Source organism: Lygodium microphyllum, chromosome 19 (assembly GCF_053477565.2).
Source record: "Lygodium microphyllum isolate KBCC chromosome 19, Lygodium_microphyllum_v1.1.10, whole genome shotgun sequence".
NCBI classification, from domain to species: domain Eukaryota; kingdom Viridiplantae; phylum Streptophyta; class Polypodiopsida; order Schizaeales; family Lygodiaceae; genus Lygodium; species Lygodium microphyllum.
The window spans coordinates 101,081,291-101,086,626 of NC_141153.1; positions in this window are offsets into that span (position 1 = coordinate 101,081,291).

Below are 5,336 nucleotides of genomic sequence, written 5' to 3' on the forward strand. Positions count from 1 at the left end.
AATCTCTTGCTTGGACTGATTGAGGATTGGGGCAATGGTCTAGTATTCCTAAGAAATAAGAAGGATGTAATGAGAGTCAAAATGGATACTTGGAGAAGCTCTCCAATCAAACTTGATGCAATTTCTAGCCTGTTGTGAGGAGATATTAATTTTCCTCTTTCCCAGTGACCTCTCACTAGGTACATCCCATGCCTTGAGGACAAGCAATATTGGATGCACATAATTAGCACTTTAGAACTGTAACTCATAGAGGAACCAAAGTATTAAGAAGTGTACAAACACTTGAGCCATAGAGAGTATGAGAACCCATGGCTCAAATGATCAACCCTTAATTATATTGTATCTCAATGCCTCTCTTCATGATGATAGTCCCTAACTTAGGGTCACAAATCCATGCCAAAGGCTATTATAACACTACAAACATGCTTAAACTATGCAAAATAATGACCCAATGGCGGACATGTTTCCATGATGAAATCAAAGTTAATCTCACAATTTTCAATGAGTTTCTCAATGGCCTCAATTGACAATGTACAAATATCCATCAAGTCTTGTTTGATTACAGAATGACCTCTTCATTTCCCTACTGTGAAACCAAGGTGTAGATATAGAGGAGGAAAGCGGACTAGAGGAGGAAGAACTTATGGATGATAAAAGTGAAAATAAAACTTATACGGATTCCATTGACTATGAAACTGATGGGCAAAGGATAAAGTGAATCTCAATAGATCCCAAGCCCTCTTAGATGAAAAATTTTCTCATAGATGTGTGCATAGTCAAACTTAAATTAGATTTGGAATGGTTGGAATACTTAGAAACACAAGTTGATTATGAGTAAACAAGATATCAACTTGTTGACTTGATTCCCACCTTTGAAGTACTCATGGGAGTGATGACCGTGCTCCTAAAATTCTGTCACCCACAAAGTCTCACCAAGCCAAGATAAGACTTTCGATCCATGTTAGGCACAAATATCTTAAAAACACAGCACTGAAAAACATAGTTTGATGCAAAGATCAAGAAAAAACCACAAGATCTTCCTAAAAGATTTATGAGCTACAAGAAAGGATACCAACTCATTTCTCGCTTAGTGTTAAGAAAGAAGGGTAGTCTAGTGAACCTATTGAGGGCATGGAAAAGTTGAAAGCAGATGAGTCGTTTCTTGCTTAGTGCCAAGATATAAGAGCAGTCAAGTGAACCTATTGAGAGCCTCGAAAAGGTGAAAGATGTAAACATTACTATGCTAGGGGAACTCCCTAAACCGGTGTACATTGTTGAGGATCTCAATGTACATGAGAAAAATATCTTATTGATCTAGTGAAAGAGTACCATGATGTGTTCACTTGGAGCTTCTTGAACCTCAAGGGCATACCACTCCAAGTGTTGACACAAACAATTCCACAAAAAACCTAACACCAATTCCATAAAAAAGAGACCCTAGCACATGGATTCTCACTATCCACATCACATTCGAGAGGAGATGGAAAAGTTGCAAGAGGAAGGATCCACTTATGAGATCGAACATACGGACTGAGTATTACCCATTGTTGTGGTAGTCAAGAAAAATGGTAAGATTCAAGTGTCATTAACTATAAAAAGCTCAACGCTGCAATGAAATGAGACCATTATTCATTTTCATACATTGATCACATGCTCATCACATGACCAATGTAGAATGAGTGGTAGACAAGGAATGCCAAACCTTCCAAGATGTGTTTTCTAGCTATAATTAAGTGCAAGTTTACCCAGATGATTCACCTTTTCCACTGAATGGGAGTGTTTTCTTACATTATCATGCTATTTATCTTGACTAATGCACTAGCCACTTTCCAATGTTTGATGTATACTATTTTTTAGAATATGTTGAGAAGATGGCTCGAGGTGTTTCTTGACCTCCTTTGTGTCCACTCCAGTTGAGAGGATCATCTCAAGTGTTGGGGGTGGCTAGTTGCCCATCCTACTTACTTTCTATAACTATATATGTACACACTCATTCTTTATTCTTAGGGTGACAACACAATAAGGTGCTACTCACAAGAGAGCTATTGGAGGCACCACAAACATAGCATTACCTCTCTCTCTCTCTCTCTCTCTCTCTCTCTCTCTCTCTCTCTCTCTCTCTCTCTCTCTCTCTCTCTCTCTCTCTCTCTCTCTCTCTCTCTCTCTCTCTCTCTCTCTCTCTCTCTCTCTCTCTCTCTCTCTCTCTCTCTCTCTCTCTCTCTCTCTCTCTCTCTCTCTCTGTGCATGATCTCCATTCTCCTTGTAGCTCCAATAACTGGTATCAAAGTGGGAGGAAGTCTTCAACCAATGCTGCCAACAAAAATATTCATGATCTTTGTTTTGGATGAGATTTGATGTGCACAAAGAGGTTGAAATTTTCTCAAGAGAATCCATAAGGGCTTAGTTTCCTCCATTTTTCAATTTGAGGTTACTTCAAGCTCCATTTTTTATATGTAATAAGTGGTACACGAGCTATTTCATCTTTTTCTACTACACAAGTTGTCAATAAACTACAAAACAAGGTCAAGCTTTACAATATCCATTGTAGAGACTTTGTATATAGGTTATCAGGCATTGATAATCCACAAAAACTGCTAGAAACAAGAAGTGTCACATTGCACATAGTTTGACATTGGTTGTAGATTATAGATTTCATAGTTTTGGAGGTTGTTATTGGCTACTATTATTTATAGTAAGTGTTACAAGAGCAGAGACTATGATGTATATGCTATAGCAATTCGTGAGCTATATAGATGCTCATATAATCCATGCATATTTTCTCATGAATGAGCAAGAATACTATTCTTTGATGTATTGTACCAGTTTCTAGGAGATCATTCCTCTAACATACTCCCAACAATTGGATATTTCTACTAGTATATTTGTGAGGAAGCATTGATATTGTAATGTCTTGAAAGAGTAAGCAACATAATCTAAAATGCAACCTTGGAAACTTATCAAAAATACAGATCTCTTCATGCTTAATGGCATTTGTAGGATAGCCTCCCAATTTCTATCTTGCAATTCTTGGAAGGCACTGCTTTGGAAACAACTTCTTGCACTATTCAAAGTCCTAGCTTGACTATTCATCTTGTCTCTTGATTGGAAACTCTTATGCTTCTTGTATCATACCAATCAAAGGAGGTCATTCCATCTATATAATACAAGCATGGATGTGGTATTGTTGCTCCACCAAAAATCCCAAAACATGTATTTTAAGGTTTTCAAGTCAGTGCTTAAATGCCATTCTACTTAACACAACCCAATTACCTTTGCCTCAAGTAGCTCTCCTTTATTTTATGACTCTACAATGCTTGGGATGTTTGTGTGACTGAAAAGCGATATGAGGGTCTCATTGCTCTTGTTGGTATGTAGGCGGAACCTATTCACCATAGATCATTGTTAAATTGAATGCTTTTGACCTTGCCTTGTGATGAAAAATTCATTGCATGTTGTAAAGCCATGTTTATGAGTGCACTACTTATACATTTCATATTTTGGAGTTTTAATATTTTTGCCTTGTCTAGTTTCAATACAAATACTAGCCAACTCTCTATATTCTCTAGATTCATAAAATAAATACATCCCATTGTAACCTGCACATTCTTTAGACCCACCCATATATTGTTAAATTCATTATGCTAAAAAATCAATACATATTTTTTCTTTCTAAAGGGAGAATGCTTGGGAGGGGGTACGAGCAAGCAAAAGTAAAGAAGGTATGAGCTATGTCAGATGGAACAAGAGAGCAAGAGTGAGAGACTCAAGATGTAAGAACTCCAACAGTCACACTATGTGACTAGCCTTCCCTGATTTATTAGTCATTAAAAGAATAAAGAATGAAGTGATAATGATGGGTGCCTGCTACCTGCAGCGTATAGGTGTGCAGGTACTATTAGTATAGTAAATACACGAGTGGCATAGACACATGCACCTTTATCCCTAACAACCTCCCACTTAAATGTGAATGTACCTCTAGTAAGGAGAGAATAAGAAACAAGTGACAAGTTACAAATGTACATAAAGTACAATAGGATGAGGAAATGTGTCATCTCGTCCCATGCCCATCATCTTGCTAAGGAAGGAAAAACATTCTACTGAGAGATTTTTAGTGAGCAATCTGCGGGACTTTGGTTAATTGAGATCTTGATAAGCTCAATGGACTTTTCTTCAATGACCTCTCAGATAAAGTGGTAACACACCTCAATGTGCTTTGTCTTTGCATGGAATATTGGATTCTTGGCCAATTGAATAGCACTCATAGAATTTGAATGCAATATATGAACCATATCAGTAATACCAAGGTCTAGCTAGGAATCCTCCTTACAAGCCTTAGTGGTGGCTATAGCATACTCTGTCTCTATAGTCGATAGGACCATGCATTTTGCACCATAGACATTCAAGAAACAACAACTCTAGCAAAGATGAAGATATATAGAGAGGTGGACTTCTTACTATATGCATATCATCTTCATAATCTAAGTTCAATGTAGCCATGATTGTAGTATCTTGGCCAACATTGCAAATGCTCATATCTATAGTACCTCATGATACCCTTCATAGTGTCCCAATGTTTCCAGCCATGTATAGCCATATAGTGTGCCACAACTCCCAATGCAAGTGCTATGTTAGGCTGAGTGGCTATCATGACATACATCAAACTTTCAACTATCGATGCATAAGGGATCTTGGCTATCTCGACCTTCTACTCATTTCACTGGGGATGATCTGCCTAACTAACCTTCACATGAGAAGCTAAAGGACATCCAATAGGCTTAAAATCTTGTATATGAAACCTCTCAAGGACCTTCTGGATGCACTCCTTCTGTGACAAGTAAAGGAGTCCCTGAGAGCAATCACACATGATGCGCATCCTAAGAATATGTGAGCATTTCCCCATGTCTTTTATGTAACGTGTCCGCTTGTCCGCTTGTGGGACACGTCTTAGCAACCCATCGGGAGGAGGGTCTAGAAGGCTTCGCCTGGCACTCGCAGGGAATGACACACGGTTTGCGATCTAGGTCTTCCGGAGTCTGCCCCGAGCGGAAGTGTCTAGCCGTTCCCACTTGGGATCAACCTGAGGTCAGGGTTCCTTTCCTATCAGCAAAGTCCCCATGAAGAAGCTAGCGTCGAGCTCCAGATGTACCACTTTGCGTAGGAACAACAAAGTCAAAGCGGATTCATGCTGCACTTGGTTCATGGAGAATGGGAAACAAGAGGGATGCGGAGCTCAACCTCTCTGCCATATGGCATAGTCCCATCCCTTTTCCCTAAAACAGAATAAATCGGGATTCTACATCTACTGACACTAGGTCTTCATAGTCTTATTATCTCAT